This window comes from Amblyomma mixtum, chromosome 4 (assembly GCF_055824585.1).
Source record: "Amblyomma mixtum isolate Tamu chromosome 4, ASM5582458v1, whole genome shotgun sequence".
Classification (NCBI taxonomy): Eukaryota; Metazoa; Arthropoda; class Arachnida; order Ixodida; family Ixodidae; genus Amblyomma; species Amblyomma mixtum.
The window spans coordinates 30524202-30549520 of NC_143015.1; the positions used below are offsets into that span (position 1 = coordinate 30524202).

The 25319-nt window shown below is 44.6% G+C and overlaps 1 long non-coding RNA gene across 1 annotated transcript; it reads left to right on the plus strand.

Annotated features, from left to right (window-relative positions):
- The first annotated feature begins 17738 nt into the window (after positions 1-17738).
- On the plus strand, positions 17739-24461 carry LOC149346063 (uncharacterized). Its single transcript, XR_016292047.1, has 3 exons — positions 17739-17781; positions 21487-21607; positions 24380-24461. It is a non-coding gene; the product is annotated as an uncharacterized LOC149346063 (long non-coding RNA).
- The last annotated feature ends 858 nt before the right edge of the window (positions 24462-25319 follow it).

Consider the following 25319-nt stretch of genomic DNA (forward strand, 5'->3'; position numbering starts at 1 on the left):
TTTCTTTCTCGAGCCGGACAATATCAGCGAAGTGGCATGCTTGGCGATAGTAATACTGCAATGCGGATGCACACTGAACCTCAGCTCATTCGATTAGGGCACATAGGCGGAAGAATTGCCGAAATACCACTGTAACGGCACCGCCACCTGTGAGCGGATTCCCGCCGGTAGAATTCAGTGCGGTTTAAAGATTGACAAGACAAGGTGTTGGGCGTGTTTGTTCCTCTATACCGTAGCAACAGCGCAATTTAAGAGACCAAGTATTGAGGACACGCCACAGTTCTATTCGGCGTTACAAACCATTGGGCGAGTGGAGGTTCTTTCTGCTTTCTGCTCCACGAAAGTTTGGCCAGCTATGCGCGCGCATTGCGAGCGATAAAAAGAGCTCCTGCAACAAAAATCATGGTAAGCAGTACGTGAAGTGCTGCACAGGTGTGGTGTATGAAATACCACTGACCTGCGGAAAAGCCTATGTAGGCCAAACGGGGCGGTGCGTTAATGGCCGCGCGGCTGAGCACGCAAGATTGCTAACAGATCTAGGAGGTGCACATCTTTCGCAGCATTGCGCTGAGTGCTTCGTGTGTAATCGTGCGGCAGAACATGGCCCGGGGCAAAAAAGATGCCAGCAATGCAAGAAGTGTGAGCCACGGCTTCGGGAGATAAAGATTCTGGGCAGGAGTGGAGATATGAAGGCGCGGGAGCTTTTGGAAGCATTCAACATTAGGAAGAGGGGATTATCTTGCGTGAGTGATACCTCGGTCCACCTTTTCAAGAGTGAAATATCATATCTTAAAAGGTTTTGTTGATGCCTATTGTGCCGGTGTTTTTTGCGCATGCCTTGAATTTTCTATATATTTGCTGGCTTTGCAGTAAATAAAATCAGATGAAGTTAGCGCATGTCCTGTGTCATTCTTTCTTGTGTACGTCTTATTACAGCGCTATTACCATTTCTGTCTCAAATTTACTATCTTGTGCGTGCTACACCACTTGGAACAATCTGCGTCAAACGGGTGGCCCGCTCAATTTATGCAAATGTGTTCCCGGGAGTGTCCCTTTTTGATGGGCGCTATACTAGCACATTTATGATGCACCGAAAGTACAGATATCAGTTAAGGCGCTACGCGCCCACTTTTTCTGTGTGATATAGCCTGCTCACGTGGCTGCTGTTTTGGTCAATTTGATCTACATTGATCTACATTGTACATTGTTTGATCTACATTGATCTACATTGTTGAAAAACGCAGCTAGTGGGAGCTAACGTTCTAAAAATTCTAAGGACGATAAGGATGTTCGCTAATTCAAGCCTTTAGAGCAGCTCTGTCTGGTACGGTGGCGCAAACGGCAGGGTCCTCTCGGCAGCGTTGAGCCTCTGCTCGGGCAGCTCATTGAACTCTAGCGGCAGATGGTGCGTTTGTTTCCGCCAGCTGCATCGCTGATTCTTGAGAAAGAATTCACGGAGCCGCCAACGGAGTGGAGTGTGGCACGTCTGCGAAGAGCTAGCGCGTGCCACCCTGGTTGCGCGGCTGACTGACAGCGGCGTGCACTACTCTTGCGCCATTTTGGGGGCATTCGGCAACAGCTCCGTCTTCGCGCGGCCATCTACCTTCCTCCATCCCTTTCCTCCTCGCGTTTACTCTCTTTCACCGTTCTCATCGTTCGCTCTGTTACGCCGACGAGGCTAAAGCCACCAACGGGCGCATAAGAGCTGCGCTTTGAAACAAAACCTGTGCCCTGAGAACTGTTAATCTACCCTGAACCTAAACACAACGACCATAACCAGGTTCAGAGCACTGTTTCAGGTTAGCTAATGCTAATCAAGTTTGACAAAACGTGTTTTCTGTATCGCAAAGTCTTAACCGAGTCAGCTAACGTAAGGTGTTCACTACTGTATGCTGAAAAGTGCCCTTGCAATGCATGAACGCCATATATGAGCTGCAGGCAGCGTCCCGTCTCCTTGAAAACACTTGGCAATTTATTCTACGCGTTTCATTTCTCAGTACTACAAACGGCGCACTAAAAACCTGACTTCCTCTGTATTTCTGAGTAACCTTCAATTAAGCGCCTTGAAATAATCCCCGATTCAATCCTGTTACAGGTTGTCTACGATTCCTGATTAAATCGGCACATAGAAATGATGGCTTTACGATGATCCAAATTATTTGAAATGAAATTTATTTCATTTTTTCAGAGTAGTAATAAAGCCTCCTAAAAAAGTTTTTTTAATATAATTTGGACGACGGTAACTACGTTACAACTGAGTGCCAAAGCGTGTGCCAGAACTGAGCAAATTCAAACTGTAAGCTAAATTTTATACTGGGTGCTCAGGGCAAGACTTTCAATAATTTTCTAAACTACTCTTTCTGGGATAAATTCGACATCACTAGCGGACGTCATAATTAAAATGTGTGATAATTTCATTACTTAGCACACATTCTATTAACGTGCATTTCCTAAGCAACATTGTAAATTTACACAGGGACTTCGTTCCAATAGAAAAGAGAGCCGGCTGGCAGGATGTGTAATATTAAACATAGTCTCCAGAAATGTGCTTGCTGTTCGCGAAATTGGGCGAAGAATTTCGATGGACCGACACATCGTAAGGGCGCGCGCGGCTAGTAAACCAAGGTAGCCACGCCCACCTCTCTCCCAGCTACACGAGCTGAGAATGGTGTTTCGCCGCTCGAGCCACAGGGTAAAAACAAAAGAACTGTGATGCCTCCTCTCTGAGTTCCGTATCTTCTTGTGGTGGCAAAATTCCAGTAGAAAATTGTACACAGTCCTAAATAATGTCTGTTTGTTAGGATTATTTGGAGGTGCGCTATTGAGATATTTTTCTGCGTTTAAAAATGACAGCGCGCATAATCTGAAAAAAAAAAACGTGGTCGAGCCGCTGGCGTGCCGGGCGGCAGCGCTCTCAAACACCGAATTCGTGAGCGTAGCCGTGTTTTGTTGTGCCCAGAACGTTGCGGCGGGAACACAGTTAAGCAGCCACTCGCGGTACAGTTCAAAGCGACACCTGTGACATAGCAGCATTCAACGCGATTAAGAGATGGCGCACTGGTTCCCAGTAGCTGTACGCACGCTGTAAAAGAAGCTGTGTTCTGGTCGATGGATGGTACGAGCCTGCAGGTCAGACCAGCCGAGCAGGGTCACCTCCAAGTTCTCCCGGGTTGGGTTGGGGTGAGGGGAGATAGCAGGGTTGGAGGGGTTAGCCCACACCATGCGGCAGATGTCCGAAGACTTCTCCACACAATACGGACTGCTTCCCGAGAAAGAAGGGACGAAATGTTTGAGAGCGGCCGGGCACAGCAAAGTATTAGTATACAGGCGAAGCAGAAGCCGCTCCTCCGCCTTTGAGACGCCTTTACACTGGTGGGGATAAAGACCGTGACTCAAACTGATAAAGTAAAACAATCTCTTTTAAGGAGTAAGCTGGAGCGAAGTCGCTCTCCCGATCGTCGGGGTTGGAGGGGAATGTCCATTGAGAGAGCGCGCGTGCGGCGGCGCCAACTGCATGCCTAATTTCCCCCAAGGCCCATGTTAGCAGGAGCCCAAACGATACGCCGGTGAGCGGGGTCCCCGGTGTAGACGCTGTCTGGAGAAGGCGGTAGGCTAGGTACGGTACCCAGCCCTGCAGGACGTTCCGACAGGCCCCTCGCGAGTCGGAAATAATTTTTTTTTTTTAAGTGAGATCAGATGCAGCCAACGCAATGGCGACCTCCTCCGCATCTGTGATGTCACGGGCTCGGAAAGTAAGGCCGTTCACTGTTTTGGATTGGGGGACGACTACGGCCATGTACTATGCTACATGGTGGGAGCTGGAGGCATCCACATGGAATATGCCGGGTTTCGATTTATAGTTGCGGGCCAGGGCTTCCGCCCACGCCAGGTGCCGGCCATTATGGTTCTCACGGTGCATATTCGTGGGAAGAGGGCGCACGTCGAGGACTCATGTCCACTGGGATGGAATATGTACGCGCTCTTCCATGAGAGTGGTGTGTTGGATGTGTAGTCGGGCAAGAACCCGGCGACCCGACGATGTCCTCGAGAGACGTGTGCATTGGGTGGTCAAGTGGGCTTCCCGTAGCTCCCGAAATGTGTTCACCATGCCCAGCCCCAGGAGCCGCTGGTTGGAGGTGTTCGCGGGGAGGTTCAGAGCCCGCTTAATAATTTTGTGGAGGATGACTTCGAGTGAATCCTCGCCTTGCTTCCGCAGGTGGAGGTACGCAGTCGATTATATAATTCAACTGGTCACAAATGCGTGCGCCAGCCGCAAGGCGTCCTTACATCGTAACCCCTCGCGCTTGTCAGCAACCCGGCGGACCAAGCGGCCCAACCGGTCCCCCACCTGACGGAGTTTGGCCAATGTTGTTTCTGACCGCCTGTGTTGATGTATAAAGAGCCGCAGTGCCCGAACTTCAGCATTTTCAGGGATTGGACCTGTCTCAAGATGCAATGAAATTTTGGCAGTGCACTTTCATGAGGGGCGTATGTGCAGAAATTCAGACTTTTGGATGGAGCATTGGAGGCCGCAGCTGCGAGCATAACTGTCCACTATTGTCTCCGCCTCCTGCAGGTTGGCCTCAATGTCTCCGAGGGAACCGTGCGTGGCCCACAGGGTGATGTCATCGGCGTAAAGCGCATTCTGCACACCGGCTACAGCGCCCGGCTGGTCCGGTAGGAGCATCATAGCCAGACTGAGTAACAAGGGAGAGAGCACCGCGCGCTGGGGTGTACCCCAGGTTCCTAAATGAAAAGGGCCGCGTTCCTAATCCTGGATTCGAATGTAAGGTGGTCTTTTGGTCAAAAATTGCCGAATGTATTGGAAGGCGTTTCTACTGCAGTTAGTTTGAGAGAGGTCGGTGAGAATGACCTCGTGGGTAACATTGTCGAATGCACCCTTCAAATCCAAGGCGAGTGCGACCTTTTCATTGTGAGGGCATTTGACGGGGTCGAAGAGAGCTCGATTTAGTTGTAGAAGGACATCCTGTGGAGATATGTGTGGGCGAAACCCGAACATGGTGTCTGCGAAAGGGTATTTGGATTTCACGAACTCGGACAACCTGTCACGTACCATCGTCTCCATGAGTTTGCCCACACAGGAAGTCAGTGAGATGGGCCGGAGGTTGTCCGTGTTGATGGCCGTGCCAGCTTTAGGAATGAAGGTAACCAGGGCAGTCTTCCAGTACATGGCGAGTGGCACTTCCCCAAGCCATAATGATTAATGTAATTCAATAAAGACAGGTACGCCCGGTCAGGGAGGTTGTCTAACGATTAGACTAATTACGTCCCGACCCGGAGCGGTGCCACGTTTCATTTTTGCCAGGGCCGCCTTCAATTTATGGAGCTGGAACGGTTGATTCCGCTCAACGTTCTCAGAGCCTGCATAAGAGTACACCGGCCCGCGGGGGTCCTGGGTGGTGCACAAATACTGGTCCCGGAGCTTCTGCGCCAACTGAGTTTTGTTGCCCTGAAAGCTGTGTATTGCTTTTTGAAGGCGTTTTTGAGTTTCCGTGCGTGTTTGCGTTGGCTGAATTAGGAGGCAATAGAGTCGCCGCGTGTTCCGGGTTGGCATTAGCCGCGTGGCCATATTGCATCGGACACCGAGTAGGAGTCGGCGAGTTGGGCCGTTTACTCAGATTCTCGTTGAGTGAGCTCGGCGATGCGAGCTTTATGTTTTATGCAATGCCGGGCCTCCAAGTGGTGGAACAGGTGGTTGTCCACATCCGAAACCACCCCTGAGGGCTGTATTTAAGTTCCGCAGGAGCTAAGGCCAGAGACCAATTGTTCCACCAATACTAGTAACCTTGCTCATGTATGGGTGTGGCAGTGTTATAATTTTGTCTGAACTTGGTCCAATCTGGGAGTCGGGCTTGTGTTGTTGGTCGCGCGAAAGGATGGATAATAACCGTAGTGTTCAGGAGGAAGTGGTCGCTGCCGAGGGTTTCCTCGATGTTGACCCAGTCTGCATACTGAATGTTGCGGGTGAAGGTCAAGTCCGGACATGCATCCCTAGTCACTGAGTTGCCTATACGAGTTTGGTGGACTGGGTTAGTGTGAAGAGTGAGGCCCAGCGTTGACGCAAGCTCTGCCAACTTGTGTCCCCTCTTCTCGTTACGGCAGTAATCCCACCTCCGAGCGGGAGCGTTGAAATCACCCACAATCAGGACGAGGTCCCGATCCGCAACTCTCAACACTCGGCTAAAGAGGTCCGCGAATGATACATTCGACAATTTTGGATTGCAGTATACATTGAGTATGTGTAACGGTGGGTCCTGTTTGCGGCGTTGGAGGAGGGACACCATTACATAGGAGTATTCAAGTTGCATGTGTAAGTCGACCTCGTTGGCTGTATAATTTCTATAGATGCTGAGACAAAACGAGTGGTCCTGCTGGAACGCCGCATAATTTGTTAGTGTGGCGCCTTTCCGTGGCTCTTGGAGGGCAACCACGGCTGGCAAATGCTCAAAGGTTGAAAGGAAAAGTCGAAGGCCGGCCCGCTTGGAACGGGACCGGAGCCCCCAACAGTTCCGTTGAGTAATCGTAATGAGGGAAGCCGATTTGGAAACGGGGAAGCACCTACACCGGGGGTATCCCGCCATGCTCAGATTTAGAGGTGAGAGGTGGAAGTGAGGCTGCCCCCGAGCCAGATACCAGGCGCTGAAGCTCAGCACCTTGAAGGGGGCAGCTGTCCTCGTCATCGTCGAGGTCATTGACTCGGCGGGACAATCTGGAGTTACGCGCGCGGCGACTCACATGTGGCGTCTTTACGATGGGAGACAGTGCGTTGCATCTAAAACTGGTTAATTTTCTCCGGTCCGACAGACGACCATAATGATACATCCCTTTTGCACTTCAATAAATGTATCATGTGCAACAGCAAACGTGAAGAGATCGATAACTCTTCAGTGAATTGTCATCGAAATAGAGAGTCGTGAAGTCTCAAGCTCGGCGAAATCATACATCTGTCACGCTTTCAAAGAAAGGTTGCCCATAATTCATTCATAACGGTCCGTGAACGAGGTGATGGCTTGGTAATTTACATTAATAAAGAATGGCATTCGAAATGAATGAGTGAATTTTCAGTCATTACAGCGCAATTTAAACAGCTAAAGATAAAATGTGGTAATAAAATCAGCGCTCTGTTCCTATCTCCAAGGAGTAATGCCAAGATTTTTTTAGGTGTTTTTTTTCTCCAGTGATATGGATTGTTTTCGAAATAATTGTATTTGGACTTCTGGAGGTTACTTTAATGTTGACCTCATGGGCAGAAAAAAGAACTAGGACTAAAGCTAGACTTATTTCAACCGGTTGCAAAATGGTCATTACTTCAACACTTGTTACTCCCAGTCCATAAACACTTGATTCCTAATGTAATTTCTCTTCCTAACACTTAATCTCTAGTCTCAATACAGATATTCTGAGTGTGGGCACTATCGCATACGGCAGAAGTGATCACTGTTGAATCTTCGGCACTTTTCTGGTCCTAACAAAAACTATACTCCCATAAATATATTTTTTATAAGCCTTTTTGCATAAATGCGTTAGAATTATATAAGCGCGTTATATAATCACGTATTTCAGCAAATCCATCATGGAGCAGAACGATGCTAACAGATGATATTCGGCAATCATTGAAGCTGTTCTTCTTCCCTACTGTAATCATTTTCGGTATTAAAGCAGCAAAGCTATTTCTGAATACTAAGGAGAACTTGGTGACCACCGAACAAATGAAACGTATCATAGAAAAGAACACCTTTTATAATGGTTTTTCTTTTCATTCGCAATGCGAAGAAATTCTCGAAGGATATAACACGGTGCGAAATAAGCTAAACAGAACACTTAAACAAGCAAAAATTTTGCACTACGAAAACCTTTTGACTGAACCTACAGCCAACAGCCCACTTCCCCTACGGAAAATCGTAAGTCATATTCTTGGCTGAAAATGGGAGATTGTAGCACCAAAACATTACGTAATAACGAGGGAAAAGTAATTTAGTGTATAACTTGCAGATCTCTTTGATAGGCGCTTGGCTAGTATGGCCCTGGAAGCTCATTTAAGCCCACCAAGCATAAGCACAGTAGCTACAGTACACCAACAGTTTCTTTTTCGGGCCCACTGACCACGGAGAGGTCTACCCACATTCCTTAACACTAAAAATTAGCAAAGCAGTTGATCACAATAAAATATAAATGACGCTAATGCAATCTCTAATGGAATATATGCACCTCTTTTATCTGACATTTTTGCTTAGCTCGTTAATTTAGCATTTTTTACACATTGAGGTTTTCGATGATTCCTGATTAGCTCGGTACATAAAATGAAGGCAGTGCGATCACCGAACAATTTCTTTTAAATGAAATTTTTTTTGTTTTTTTTTACTTGGTAATAGAGCCTCCAGGTGAGAAACGTATGAGGGTTCTAAGCTTCAGTAATCACGGGCGACGTCTTTGTGTTCTCAGCTTAGGAAATAATGCAAAAAATAACGGGAAGTAGGTTAACTACACAAAGCCGAGAGCAGTGAGCTAATATTCTGGTATCAATTGAATAACAACCTTTCTAATATAATTCAAACCACGGTAAGTACGTTATAACTAAATAGTTTAGCCCACGGCTGCGAAAACTGAGGAAATTGAAATTGTAAGCCAAATTATACACTAGGTGCTTGCGACATGATTCTCAGTAATTTTAAAAACTAGGGTTTATAAAATAAATTGATGATTCTTTCGTGACCATTTGGCCTTCACTAGTGGACGTCATGAAACGTGCCTGACAACTTCATCACTGAGATTAATAAAGTACATTTCCTAACCAATGTTTTAAATGGATCAGAGAGGGACTTCGTTCCAACTGGAAAATATAGTGCGCTGGCGAGACGTATAGTACTAAACATTACAACTGCTTAAATATCCTTGCCTTACGCGAAATTGAGGGACGAATTTCGGTGATCCGACACATCATAAGGGAACGCACACCCTGTGAAGCAAGGTAGCCACGCCCATTTCTCTCCCAGCTGCTGGACCTGAGCATCGTGTCGTGCCGCTTGAGCCAGAGGGAAACAGCAAAAGAAGTGTTATGCCCCTTCTCCGTGTTTTGTGACTGCTTGTGCTTGCCAAATTCCAGTGGGAAATTGTACAGGCGGCCAAATCTTTAGCTCGCGTGCTTGACGGCCGCGTTTTCCGTGCTCCTGTAGCGTATGACGGAGCAAACTTGCGAAAATATCAAATTTAAGCACAGGCTCACTAAGCCCGTGCTTAATATTGAGCTTTCCGCAAGTTTGCTTCATCCCAAATCCCAGGAGCGCAGAAAAAGCGGCCGTCGAGCACGCCAGCTAAAGATTTGGCCTGCTGTACATTCTCAGAAAAAAATATCTATTTCATTCATTATTATTTTGATGTACGCTGTTAAGATGTTCTTTCGGAGTTTAAAAAGAAAGCACGCGGAGTTTAAAAATTCAGGGGGCACTTTGACTGTCTAAAGTGGTTACAGGCGAAAGCGTTTTCCGCACCACTTTGACTGCTTCTGTGGCACTGGTGGCGTCACATGTAATTGAGTACTAATTACTAAGTGACGACAAATCACTAATTAAAGGTTAATTTCTGATTGGTGCTTGAATACTAATTAACTGCTAATTAATGACGCTTAAGCTTCCCCTTTAGGAGTGGAACGCGACAGCGTGTTGTAGCGCTGCCAGGGAGTCCACGGAAGGCCACCACCCGTTCGGCGCGATGCCTTGCCCTTTGAACGCTTTTTGAGAAACGGAAATGGCGCAGTGATTCTCCGTCATCTCGGTGGACACCTGAACCGCACCGTACAGGAAGGGAGGAAGTGGGAGTGGAAGAAGAAAGAGAAAGAGGGGCCGCAATGAAGAAAATGAAAACTGTATTTGAGGAAAGGAAATTACGCAGTAACTGTCGCACACATCTCGGTGAACACCTGTCCAAATTCAGGGGGGCACTTTTTTGACCTAAAGTGCGGTCACTGATGTGTGGTTAAGATATTAAGCTTCGCCTCTAAGAGTGGAACGCGACAGCGTCTTGCAACGCTTCCAGGAGTCCATAGAACGCCATCGCCCATTCGGTTCTATGCCTCGCTCGTCGGTAAATTGGTTTTTGAGGAAAGGAAATGTATCTGTCTCTCGTATCTAAGTGGACACCTAAACTTCGCCGGAAGGGAAGGGAGGAGGATGGGAGTGAGCGAAGACACCGTATTCACTAGACGTGCCTTTGTTCATTCCAAACCATCGAGCTGGCATGGCGGAGTGGATAGCATGCTCGTATCACACTCCGAAGACCGGGGTTCGATTCCCGAGCTCGACCAATTTCTTACTCGGTTTTATTTACTTATATGGCCTGACTAGAAAAGTTAATTAGGCTAATTGAGTAATTAAGCAATTAACTAAGCTCAGTCTCACTTACTTGGAGCGTCACTATACGATCCCTTTAATTAGTTGCCTGGGTACTACACTGCAAAAAAATTCCGTGAATGTTACGTACAAACTCTCCAGAACAGAACAAACGCTTGCTCTGTTGCATCTGAAATGGAGGGTCCATCCGTAACACATTCGTGAAGGTGGCTGGCCGTATTATGCATTTTCTGAAACGTATTACTCGCCGTAACTGTTGGCCCCCAGACTAGGCACCACATGACGTCCAATTTCCGATCTGTGTGGTTTACTCTTGTTCAACAATGTCCACAAACTAGCATGGCGAAAATGAGATTAACCCCATGTGCAAAGGTGAAGATCCGAGGGGGGGGGTGATAATCAAATTAGACCGAAGTGACGCATAATGTTGTTTCAACGTTAAGGGATTGCTACAAATTGTGAGCAACATTAAATAACAAAGGACTTACTTTGCTATAACTTTAAAAGAAGAACGTTGACTTCATAAAAAAATATTTTCACCATGTTGCTAACCACATGACAGGGTAACAATTAACAAATGCATTTAATAAATAATTTAGAAATGCAGCTTAATGAGGTCAAGAGATTAAAAAAAAATTAGACACAGACAATGATTAGACAACTTCTCTAGATTGAAACTGAACACCAGCTGAAAATACATTACAAACATGATTAAAGTGCACAAGGTGAAAGCCAAATTTCCGTCTGCCGTATGATAAGGAAACAAACCACTGAGAAAGCCAAAAGCATGGGCAAACAAATTTGTGAATGCAGTGCAATGTAGCAGTCACATCTTTGCTACACAACCATCAATAAAAAACGCTAACTCCTTCACGGATAGCAAAAGCACAGGCACAACAAAATATTGCTAATTGCAATGTTCAATTTATTAGGTACCTATAGCCGGCCATTCATGCCTGGTCTTCCTGCGGATAAATGAAACGCTGCAAGAAAGCAGTGAGCAGCCATAATTGCTGTAGTGACAAGGAGGATGTGCACCGTCGGTGCTGCTCCCTCATCCTGACTAGGAAATAATAGCTGTTTTTTCTGGAATGTACTCTGGAAGCATGAATTTCCTATCCACCTTTATTTAGCTTGCACTGACACGACCCATCATGAACTCTGCAGCTTTGACAAACATGCGGGCTAGTCGACAGCCACAGAAGACTGTAGAACCCTGCTAACTTGCAAAAAACCAGTGCTCAGCAAGAAAAATCATCAAAAAATGAGGAGTTCCTGATACGCACTATGTTTTATATGGTACTAAGAATGCGGCTAAGACATGGCATGAATATTGTTTTTTTCTGCTCAGTTACAAACTTTCTCGCCTGTGCTAACATATTACTGCAATGTAAATAATGAAACATGCCAGCATTGCACAACATGCTGTAAGACTTACAAAATACACCCCCTGCAAGGCTATCACATGCCTCTTAGATGTGGAAATGTTTATATCTACCAAACTAACTAGACTAAAATGAGACACCAAGCCTCTGACATCTGGAGATGTGTACCTCCCATGCAATTAGAGTGATTGGAGATGCTCCTCATTGATGGCATTTCAGTTGCTAGGTGTGGAAGGACCGGATATGAAGGTGGACAACTAGACACCCACTTTTTAAGCAACGTCACAATGAGCAATGTGCCTTGGCTTTTCTTCCATCCAAAAAGTTTTATGTTCCATGTTTACGTAACTGCTTGCATGTGCTCATTTTGGCTTGCTGAGAGGCTCTTTTCTTTGTTAAACTAGCTTTAACTCTGGCCTCAGTCCTCTGCACCTTCTTAATTTTTTGCTAGTGTTCACCTTAAGTCCTGTGCAAGCTCACGCAGATCTCTACTTTTCTACGTTTCCAACTGTCACGTCTTCTCTGCCTTCGTCATGTCCATCACTGCATCCGACGCCTTCAAGTATGCTGTGTATAATCACCTTAACTAATCTGCCAATTACACATGTATTTTTGTTAGCCACCCACTGCTCTATCTGGCGCTGATAGGCCCTGAGAGTAAATAAATGAATTGTAGTCTAAGCTAAGTCTCAGCAAGCATGCATTATGTTCAGTTTATTTTACCATGTTGACCAGTAAATAGTGGACAGAAAAAAACTGCAAAGTGGAGCTTGACATGCCTCTCGCCCCTACACTGGAAAGCAGCAGGCAAGACATACGTAACCACTAACGACAACGCAACATGCCAAGTGTGAAGTAAATCAGTAGTGTTCCTCGCATTTATCACAAGGTATACTCTCTGCTCAGTAATTTATTACCCCCTTAGACATTCTGCAAGGAGTGCATACAATGATGTGTCACCACAATACAATGAGAATCATTAACCCTGTGCCAATACAACAGCAAAGAAACTTATGCCGAATAAATACATTGCTTACATGCAACCAAGAGGCAAGAATGGGCCAACCTGGCACATATATGGAAAATAAGCTCAAAATAATAAAGAATGACATTTGAGCAGCCGCTCATTCCCCCACCCCCTCCCACAAAAAAATATGAAAAAGGGTTCTCTTCACACGGCACGTTTGAAAGATGCGGCTGTAATATTTGCGAAAGTTCAACTACGTGTGAAATTCAGATATAAATAACGCCAACGCATGCGGTTGGAAGCGAGGCGCCAGGGCGCGGGCAAACAGTAATCGTCTTCAGGTATCGACTGGTTCCACCTCCTGAGGGCCGCTGCTCGACGAATACCACTCAAGGCCACGTTCACATCCAACAAGCTTGTAATAAACTTTAGACAGGTGTTTATCATGACGCAGCAGCAGCTCATCAGTGCTATTGGCCAGTGCTGAATTTTTTAGCTTGATAAACGCAATCATCCACCGAAACGCGTGTCCACTGTTCCTCGCCAGATTCTTGCAGTCTCACGAGGGTGAGTAGCTTTTCCGCCGGCTTCAAGTCTCCTCTTTCGTGCAGGGCCACCGGCATTGTAACGCACATTCTGCACGGTCGTTTTACTATGCATGGATGCCGCATGGGACAGCAAGCGGTTGTACACTCCAATGCGGCGTACGGGCCGCACACAAACACACACCGTAACAATACAGCGCGCAGGACGCACGCAGCGAACACGGAAGAACGAAAACCGTTCCAATTTCCAAAGCACCTGTTCACTCAACACCACACATACACCGCGCATGGTTCCGACTGCGGGCTTGGCTAGCGCTTCGACTCGTCACGGCCAAGCTGCATGCACTGCGCTCTTGTGGTAACAACGCTCATGAAACGAAAAGAAAATTTTAATATGTAAAACCATTCAAGTTGTCAGCTAAAAAAGCTACGGTAAAATTAAATACATCTGATATGTTTTCAAGGTGGTGCGCTTTTGCGGCGTCAGCAATGTAAGCATGGACGCGAATACTCGAATGACGCTATGAATTTCCCGTGCAGCTCTGCTAGACCATAGCTCTGCAAATGGCATCGTGCTCGGCGTTTTGTGCGGCTGGCTTGCCCGCATAAATTTTACTTCCTCCGTGCACACATGCTTGGTGAGGTGAGCGGTGGCCGGTGCGAACAGTTTGAAGTTTAATCGACTCAAAATTGCTCAAGGAAAGTCAGCGGCATTGCATTGTATTGTTTCTGTGCATCGCGAGTGACTGGCGGCAGACACACGGCATCGTCTCCGGTTTGGTGAACTTGTGAGAAGGTGAGCAATTTGTTCTCAGATTTTGAAAGCGGTTTTCTGTTTCTATAGTAATCCTGTGTCTCGTCGCATGTTATGTTCACGGTAACATCAGCACAACGTGCATGCGCTTTCTGTCTCTATTTGAAGTAACATTGGTCGATCAGCGTAAACTTTTGGATTCAATTAAGCACAGGCTGTCCATGTTGGTAGTGCGTGTCGAATGTGCTTTGAGATCATTCTGCGCTCGAGATGGTGTTCTGATAATATATTTCTTACCAGGTATGGTCTAGAGATTTGGAACCGTTCATCCCACTGCAACAGTGCTGAAAAGCTGTTTTGTGTTGATGCATTTGCTGTCCTTAAACTTTTCGGTAATAATTCGCGTGGTTCCTTTGGATCTGGACAACCGGCTACTGTTGCTAGGGACGCCTCGCAGCAGAGCCCTTGGGGACGCCCAGTGGGTCAGCTGTTTGTCCATTTGCAAAGTTACCTAAGGTACCATTCCAGACTTTTTTTTTCTGTCCATCAACCTCATATTCCTTGCAAAAATTACAGTATGTAATTAGGCACTAAAAAAATTGCTTATACACATTTCAGGACAGTTGAGAGAAATGAAATTAAAATTGGTTTTTGAGGAAAGGAAAAGGGGCAGTAACTGTCTCTCGGTGGACTCCTGAACCTAAGGGAAGGAATAAACGAGGGAGTCTAGAGAAAAATGCACATGCAGCATCAGTATTCTCTCTGTAGACTTTTCGAGACCTGGATTCATTCCTTCCAGGACAGTGCCAAGCAGTAGGTGAACTGCACACAAATTTATTTTCCTCTGGTGCAAAGTAAAGAGTGAAAATGTTCTAAGACAAGTCTCTAGTCTGTTTCATTCTCACTGCATTTGCTCAAAGCATAATATGAAATGCTGTATTTCTTATACCCTGGTTTCCTTTACTTTGAGCAGTAGGTATTGACAATCAACATCAAGGCAACTCCACTCTCATTGCTTATTGCTGCTTTTAGGTTTCATCCATGATTTTCTGTTTGCTCAGTCCTGGCCTTAACATATTTTCTTCTGCTGCTTAGCTTCGAACTATTTGCTAGGTTATATGGTTCTACTACTTCTATGTTCACTGTGAGGTTTGAGAGCTTGTTGCTTTGTTCTTTTTTTATAAGCATCTTTGTCTTCTCGAGGCTGATTGGCAGTCCGGAACAGAGACCACATGCATTGTTTATGTTAAGATGATGACATGATAGCCTAACACATCGTATCGTTGCCATTCGTGCCCCCTGTGTACTTGCTTTGTTGCACTGGAAGCAAAAAAGTTTAGTGGTAGTCGCAATGAGGCGCACTTTTGTTTAGACCAGTGGCAAAGGTTTACTGTTGCTTCGCAGTATAGTGCTCCCACCTGTTTGGGCACGAGCATTTAGATGGCTGTTAAATACTACTATCAAGGATTTAGCCATTGTAATGTTGCAGGTCTGTTGTGTAGGATTTCAGATCATTGTCTTGCACTGTCCCCGAAGCCTGTTGTGTGTCAGTCACGCCACTATGCGGTTGTACTGCTGTCCAGTGTAAAAAATATTTTCTGTGACTATGCTTCAAGCACAGGTTCATGGGGAAGTAAATATTTTGTGTCGCTTCAACCGGGTAATGCTTCAGAATGAACACATGCAAAAACCCATGCAGTTAAAAGCCTTGGCTTGTGTAACCCAAGTGTGAGGAGAATACTATTACAGCAGGGATTTTTGCATTGCAACCTTTTAAATTCCTTTTTTGTAAAAAGAATGACGTGAGGTTTCATGAGTTACAGCTCTCTTTCATTGCTTGCTCAGAGAAAGCTTTTATTGTAAGTAAGCAGTAGTGGCTTTTTTCTATTGTTCAAGCAGCAGCATCAGCATGCCTCATCATTTTTGTCTTGAATGACTGAAGGTGCTTCCAGAGCATTGCCTTCTTTTTTTCTTGTTGTTTATTCAGCATGCAATATTGTGTCTATAGATTGCTCTTTAGCATTATTTTGCGTTCTCCCAAGCAAATTATAGGCGACCAAATTCAGAAGCACCTTGTATTGGCCTTACATGCTCGCTATTAATGCAGAAGTAATTATATGCCATACTAAACACCAAATCTACATCCTTCAGAGTGGGTCTAGAAGCTTGTCTCCAGACTCTTGCCTCCAAGGAGTTCTTACAGGTTTCACATATCGGCTTGGTGTTGGAAGTGACAGCCTTGACTGATAATGATATGCATTAGACACACATTATGCATTTACAGTTAGGCCGGAACGAAATGCGAACATACATGTGCAGTACTTTTCTACTTTGCATCGAGCTATACATTTAGAAAGGGTTCATATATGTGTATTAGGTAGATCTCTTAACCAGAAACAGGAATCAGGCTAGCTGCATACTCAAGCTGAAATCACACAGGTGAAATATTTTGTCTTGTTCATAGGCGCTGTTTGCATTTCATTCTAGCCTGATTGTGCACTACTGCTATAGCAGGTACCCTATCTAAACGAGACACTATCTTGTGGCAAATCATGCGCATATGTTTTAGACACGTGTGTGAAGAAATGTGCAGCTACAAACATTGCATACTTGGTTATTCATAATGCTTTTTTTTCTCATGTGCATAGAACAATGTTCAGCTACATTGCTTGCTTTGTTGTTATTACTTTTATTTTTCCGCTAATATTAAACTACATATTAATCTCAGAGACCCGATGTTCGACTGAATGATCCTTCTGTGTCCCACTAGGAAGGCAAAAGCATCATGCCTAGGGCTCATTCACCGCCCTTCACCCCTGTTTTGGTTTCAGTCGGTCAGTTATGCTATTAATGAATGTAATCACTTTATAGGACAAGTATATATGAAAATATATTTTGGGCTAAATGAGGTTAACAAGTTATCCACTGTGCACAATGGTATGGTTGGTCTTGTACATCTTTACTTGGGTGTTAATGTTTCTTTTGTGGTTGCTGTCTAAATAACTTTGCCTGCCTCTTGTATCCTAAGTCCTTTTATGCCTGTCTTCCTTCCTACTGGCTCTCTCCCTTTTCAGCCATTCCTTTTTTCCTTTAAACTGGCGATTGGTCACAAGCCTGCTGTGGGAATGGCAGCTAGCACTTGGCCCCTTTTTTTTCATTGAACCTGCACTGCTAATATTAACGCTAACAGTACTGTATCAGTATTTATGTGATACTGCATTTTTGTTATGCATAAATAGTTGGCTAAGCCAATGGTAGCAGTGTTGAATATCACAATATATCATGCATATATCTTGTATGCAATATCAGTATCAGTTTATTCACTTTGGATGAAGGTTATACAAACAGGGTGATAAAAGCATCTGGGCCCTTAGCAAGCTGCTAGTTCGGGCCCATGCAATAAGTGCACAAAATAGTGTACCCAGGCGTCAGCATAAGAAAAAAAAGTGTACATTTTACATAAATAGAAGATGTTACAAAAAACTATATCAGCATATTCACTATTACGCTACTCTCTATTTCTTTCAGTTCGGCCGTTTGGCTGTATATATTTTGTGCTGCTTTCCTAGTTTAGTCCACTCAAACTAAAACTTTGCGTTCTGTGTTGCAGGTAGAATCTACAATGAATGCCGCACTGTGTCTTGTAAGCAGGAGGCGGTGATAATGGAGCCATGAACTTTTCTTGCGGATGACTAGCGTTGGCCTTATTATGTACTGAACCTCAAGTGTGAAGAGGAAAATGTCGTGTTGGATTTCTGCAGAGGTGAGACATCATGGTGAATCTACCAGTGCGAAAGACGAGACAAGAGACAAGACAGTCGCTGAGTCGCGGCCATAGTTTATTGAAGTAAATGGGGAATACATGAAGAAGCCAAGCAACACCGCAAACCACACAATTACAGATAAGCATACATGACAACATTAGTCAATGCCCCTGAACATTCCCCTGATCGAGATAGTCCAACTCATTGCGTGTTAGTGCGATAGACAACACACTTGCACATTAGTCACCGAGTCGTAAGGTGTGTCAAGCCTCATTAATCTACCATTTAATCTTCTCTGAATTTACTGCCAAAATGTGTGCTGCCGAAAGGAAAGGGTAGCAGCCTTCAAATCCCTTGCAATATACAGAAAAGTTAGAACCCCTACCCTCTTGTGCTCCTGTAATCTTACATTGATACACCTTCCAGTTTGACCTATATAGACCCGACCACAAGATACAGTGTCTGATACCATGTTCATTTTACAAGGTACATATAAATTTCACTCCACATGTGTACTTTTCTCTAGCCACATTCACAGAATTATTCTTAACAATTTTACATATTTTAAACAACTTATTAGGGGCCAAGAAAATCGCTTTTCCATCATATCTTCTGGCCGCATTTTTCAATTTGTACGACAATCTATGTACGTACGGTAACACAACCGGTCTTTTGGCATCTCGCTGGCTGGCCCCGGCCTGATTGCGCCGGTCGCCGTGAAAAGCTTTCAGCTTCTTTAACAATTTATTGTATGCTCTTGCAATAACATGGTTAGGAAATCCTGCGTTCATTAACCTAAAATGTGCTCTTGGAAACTAGTCGTCATGCTAAGAAAGCATGACTTCATCAATGCTGAGCCCAGGCTTGACAGTCCAATGCTATCTTTCACTAGCTTGTAATAGCCAACCTGTGTTCAAGTAGCAGCTTAACACTCCTGGGTGAATATCACCAGCACACATGGTGTGTGCAGATCAACTTATCAAGGTAAGGTCCAGAAACCGCAGCTCTTTTTGTGGCGACATTTGCTCCAAGGTAAACCTAAGACAAAGGCCTTGCTCCTTAAACAGCTTGAGAATATGTTCACATCCCAAATTATCAGAACCTTTGTAAAAGATCAGAAAATCATCAACATAGCAAAGGATTTTTCCCCCCGTCCATGCAAGTCCTTGACAATCATTCTATGCACCTTACTTAAAATATCTCTTAGCACAAGGCCCATCTTCGAACCACTACATATACCACATTTTTGAACACGTACCACACTGCAGTACTCTACAGCCATGCTCTTAAAATAAATGCTATTCACTAGCATGCTCTTCAGATAAATTTCAGAAAAGGGTTCTTGCAAAATTTTGTCTGGTTATTTGCAAAAGCATTTGTCTACTTCGCATCTTGAAGATCCGTTTCTTGTACTCAATTCGCAGCGTGGTTGAGTATCTGAAGAATGGCAATCCAGCAGATTGTCTGGTGGTTAGTGTCGATGTAGAACTATTTTATTCCATCCCGTATGAGGACCTTATGAAAAGCTTGTGAATGTGTATATTGGAGCACAATGATGAGCTTGTGTTTAGGAACAGGTGCCTAATAGTCTTTTTTTGGACTTACCTCCTTTTATTTGAAGAACATGTTTCTGGAGTATGGCTGTGCGGCATATGTTCAAAATTCTAGTATATGTATCGATTGAATGCCTCTGTGCTAAGTAATATTCTCTTAAGCAGGGTGGATGGAGTGATTGCCAAGAACTTGCATGGGCTGGGGGAAAATCTTTCACTGCGTCTGATTTTCTGGTCTTTTACAAAAGGTTGCGATAGTGTGGGACCTGCGCATATTGTCAAGTTGTTTAAGGAGCAAGGCCTTTCTTTAACTTAGCATTTCCTTAGAGGAAATGTCCCATCAAAAAGAACTGCGGTTTCTGGGCTTCACCTTGATGTTCTGCACATGCCATGTATGCTGCCGATATTCACCCAGGAGTGTCAAGCAGCTACTTGACTATTGGCCGAACCATTCTAAGCATGTGAAAGATAGCATTGCGTCATCTAGGCTAGGCTCGGTATTGATGAAGTGATGCTTTCACAGCATGACAAGTGTTCTCCATGAGCAGATTTTAAGGCTTACGAAAGCATTATTCCCCAACCATGCTATTGCAGGAGTGTGTGATAAATTGTTAAAGCTGAGCGTATAAGATTGATCAAGTTGGTCAGCCATGCTAAAGGTAAGAATGGCATAGCATCATGTAACGAGGACAGCAGGAGAGCACACACGCATTAGTGCCAACCTTGGAGCAGATACAGAATCCAAGAGCGTGTGCTTGACATTCAGCGTTGGCAGTCAAGGGTCGGGCTCAATCAATCTTGCATGTTTAAATCAGTGTTTTCTCATTTTCTTGACTCTCAGTGCTGATTGTCAAGCACGTGCTCTTGGGTTCTGTATACACTCCAAGGTTGGAACTTGTGCGTGTGCTTGTTGTCCTGCTGTCCTTATTACTTGATGCTGCGCCATTCTTCCCTTTAGCATGTTAAAGCTAAAACACCTTCACAGGGATTGGCAGGATACGGCCGGGGCCAGCCATCGAGATACCAAAAGATCGACTGTGTTACTGTACATACGTAGATTGTCGCACAATTTGAAAAATGTGGTCAGAAGGTATGACGCAGAAATGGTGCTCTTGGCCCCTAATAAGTTGTCTACAAACTGTAAAATTGTTAAGAATAATTTTGTGAATTTGGAACGGGAAAAGCATATGTGCTTTGTAAAGTGTATGTGGTGTATCGTATACTGTTATCTTGGGGTTGGGTTTATGTTGGTCAAACTCGAAGGTGTGTGAATGTAAGACTACGGGAGCACAAGAGATATTTGGATATTGGTAGGGGTTCTAACTTATTTGTACATCGCAAGGAATGTGAAGGCTGCTAGCCATTCTTTTTGGCAACACTCATTTTGGCGATACATTCGGAGCAGATTAACCGGAAAATTATCGAGGCTAGACACATCTTATGACTCGGTGACAAATCTGTGAGTGTGCGGTCCATCGTGTTAATATGCAACGAGTTGGACTATCTAGATGAGAGGAAAGTTAAGAGCGATCTTTTACTCATGTTGTGGTATAGCATATCTGTAACTGGGTGGTTTGTGGTGTTTGCCTTTTCTATGTACTCCCTGTTTACTTCAATAAACTTCAGTTGCGAGTCAGCGCCTGCTTTGTCTCCTTTCTTGTCATTGTCTCGTGCCGGTAGGTTCACGTACTTGCAGAGTAGATTCACTGAATTGTATACTTGCAGAGGCTTGTGAAGAAAAACCAGAGGAATTTTCTTTCCTTTGTCTGGAATGGAAGTTAAAATTTTTTTCGCATTGCTAGATGGTTGCAGCATGAAATTCCATTCTGGAAGGGTAAACCCACTAAATTGTACATTTTGTGTGCAAGGGTACTGATGCTTGCATGAAACTGAAAACATTCGTCCAGGCTATCTGGCTAGCTTCCTTCTTCCTTGTGCCCAGATTTTGTTAAACAGTACCTTGTCAGATTTATTTTGACCAGAATTTCTAACATGTTAATTACACCACATTTTGTGATCACATACAACAAAATTAAAACATGATGATCACTGGTGTATGGTTTAGTCTGGGGTACAATGATGAGAAGTACCTAGTATATAGTAAAATTTAATATTACTGGTCTAACATAAACAAAATTGCTCTTTTTTTAGTGGAAAATTTTGCTACCAGAGTCGGAGTGGCATGGCATGATGAAGACTTGGACAGTGTGCATTCCAAAGTACCTGTATTCATGTCGGCACGAGAACTTGCGCACAGTGCTTCAAACAGTTGGTGAGTACCTTGATGCTGTGCTTCTGCTTAAATAGATAGGTAGATATTTTATTTTAAATGTGCCTGAACAGCCAATTGGCCTAAACGAGTGCACACTAAGTCAATACAAACACCATGACGGGAACAGACATAATACAGAAAAATGGTCACAAATACGATGATAATAATAGTAAAGAAAAACAAGCATAATGAATAAACAATGAAAACAGCAAATTAGGCAAATATTTCTGTCATAAAAAGTTGAATTGTGTTATTTGCAAACGAGTCATTGGTGAAATGGCATGCATGTCAGGATAAAATCTATCACAGCATTTGGTGGTTTTTCCCTGAGGCACACGAAATCGCAGTGACATCAATAACGGCTCACAGTCAATAGAGCCGAGCACAACTTTATGTAGAAAATCCATGTCATAAAGAGTAGACATACCAAGGTCTGCTAGAAGAAAGTCGTAGTCTTAGAAACGACAGCGCTCAATATATCTATCACAAAGGATGCGTGCAATCTTCTGCTGAACATTTTCGATTTCATCGCCAGAGGTAACAGAGGCACTATTCTAAGCTACTGATGCAAACTCAAGACGTGGCATCACGGGAGCACAGTAGCCAAATTATGTTTTTAATCTGAATAAGAGTGTGTATCTGAAAATTTGAGCAAAAATTGAGTAGCATTTAGATATCCTTGCACGAAATACCACTGTTAAAATTGGTTATAAATAATATGTCTCACATGTACACTTATCTGCTGAATATAGTAAGCATGGCTTGCGACCGGACTCCCTCCGATGTATGAAAAAAATGGCCAGGTTACTGCATGACGCGTGGAGCAACCCAGTGTAGCACAGTCAGGCTTCATGGAGTGGAGAATGAAGGCAGTAATAACTTTAAGAACAGAAAACACAGGACCAGGAAGCTGACAGAACACACTGACACTCGGTGCATGAAGGGCATTATGGAGTTGCCTGTCGTGTCGTGCAAGATGGAGGTCGCACAGACAGATGTTAAACATGAGTCGATGCAGATACCTTCTGTAATTACGTAGTACTCACTGCAGAACTCAACAAGCAAAGTTAACAGCTGAGCATGGCCAGACTCTTGTGCTTTCCTCCGCAAGCAATCTGGAAGCGCAACTCTTTGAAGTCTTTTATGCTTTCGCTCGACATATACATCATCACTGCATGTCTCGAGGAAAAGTACATACCCTTAATGTCAAATGACATAGCACTTACAGGACCCAGTAACAGCTTACTTAGGTGTTCTGATGCATCTACAGGGCACCTCATGAGAGATTCTTAGGCTTCAGAGCACTCAATCTACAGGGTGCCTCATGAGAAATTCTTAGGCTTCAGAACACTCAGCCCTTGCAGAAATTGTTTCAAAGTTTGTTGCCACATGGACCTCTTCGTAATAATGACCCTAAAAGCGAGCCTTCCTTTAGTGTCACAGAAAAAGGCCTAGGACATGGGTCTTTTTTGCTCCTTCATTACAACCAAAATGTTTGCGAGCGAGATCTTTCACAGATATGGAATGATTTCACGAAATGTCAAAGAGAAGGCTGAAGCTGTGCGAAGCAATACCAGCAACAGCCCTGCCGTGGTGGCTCAGTGGTTACGGCGCTCGGCTGCTGACCCGAAGGACGCGGGTTCGATCCCGGCCGCGGCGGCCAAGTTTCGATGGAGGAGAAATTCTAGAGGCCCGTGTACTGTGCTATGTCAGTGCACGTTAAAAAACCCCAGGTGGTCGAAATTTCCGGAGCCCTTCAACACGGCGTCCCTCATAGCCTGAGTTGCTTTTGGACGTTAAACCCTAATAACCAAACCAAGTGATACCAGTTACAAACACATCACAGCTGTTGAAGAACCTGAAAGATTCATGCCTTCATCCTTTTTCTACATCAGACACCTGACTACACTTTGTCTTTCTGGGCCATCATTTTGAAAAGGTTAACATGGCAGCGGCCTTCGGTTAAATTTCTGCAAGGAGCCCTTTGTGGAAACTTAAGCATCTGTTCCTCGTGAGGCGCACTATTTGAATACTTAGTGAGCTGCAACCAGCACCTGTGGCTGCATTTTCACTGACATCAGAGATTAGTACATTTTCTTGCAGATGCTGAGATAATGGAAACTATGACTGAAAGCATAAGGTTTCGGGGAAGTATGCTTCCTGATTGCTTGTGGGCAAGTGCTGGGTAACCACCAATGCAATGGGTATAAGCTTTCTCCTCACCTGGTGCTCGTCTTCTTTAGGGTGAAATGCGTGCCAAATGGTTCATTGCCCCACCTTGAGATGAAGAAAATACCTTGTGCCATGGTGCTCTTTGTCCTCAGATTCCCTCGCGCCATCAAAAATCACAATCATCATCATGCTTGTGGGCAAGTGTCTGGCCTTTTTCAGATGTACCAATGTTCCTTGCTCACTAAGTTGTGCATTGAGTACTATGTAATGAAAGGCATCTGCATTGAATTGTATTTGGCACCCATCCTTAGCTACTTTCTATTCGCACAAAATTGTAGACAACCTTAAAGTCTTTCATGCACACAGTGGTGTCCCAGTAAGCGCATTTTCCCTGCTTCTTCCTGGCCCTGTGGTTTTTGCTGTTTACTGTTATGAGAAATGAATTTTAGGCAATGAATCATGTTGGTTTGGTTCTCAGTAAATGGCTTTTACAAGCTTCTACGAAAGCCGATTGTTCAATAGCGGAAGGTTCAAATGTATTTGTGAAATTTATAATAGGTGTTGTGTGGCTACTAAATGAGGATTTTTTTATCTTTTCAGATGGATCCGACAGCAATGTTTAGAGGTACAATGTGTGCAATTTGTCATGAAAATAAAACGTATGTACTTGTACTCAGCCAAACACTTGCCACTCTTTCATTCTAAGTTGCATTCTTTGTACGTGTGCGATACATAAAATGCATGAAAGTCTTGTACATAATACTTATTTCCTCGGCCTCTAGACTGCTGTATCTGCAGTGAACGTTCTGGGCAGAAGCTATACACAGATGCATGTGCATGTACTACTGAAAGTATTATCGAGAGCAAAAATAACAGACCCCTGCCAGCGCGTGCCGATCTGTGCCAAACTGCATGCAAGCGCCGCTTGACGAAGCACTCCAGATGCTGAGACGAGCGCAGTGGCACGCAATGCGTAGCGCTCCTCGAGATGGGCGCACGCCACTGCGCTGGTCTTGGCACTAGGAGCGCTTCGTCATGCGGTGCTCGCATGCAGTTTGACGCGGATCGGCACGCGCTGGCAGGGGTCTGTTATTTTTGCTCTCGATAGTACATAATTACAATGCAGATTATTTCCGTTCTACATCAGATGACTTCCAAGTGAACGGAGGAAGTATGCATACACATTACGGGACCTTTAATAAGAACACAACAGAGTAGCATTCGTTGCAAAGAAACGATTTCATTGTCGTTCATAGCATAGCGTAACTTTCCGTTACCAAGAATGTGACAACCGTCGGATGGAGTCGCTGCATTCATGTTGCGGAAAACCCTCCGGCAACGCATTACCAGCGGGTTTCTCTGTACTGTGGAGCATTTTTTTTTACAGTGTAGGAGGAGGAGATAAACTTTATTAAAGAAGAGGTCTTAGGCGCGGATTGGGGTCATGTTCCCCTCCCCGCGGTGGGCTCCTCTTCTAGGCCGGACGCCAGGTGGCCGACCGACGATGTCGTTCGGCGACCTCTTCGGCTCGCTCTGTGGC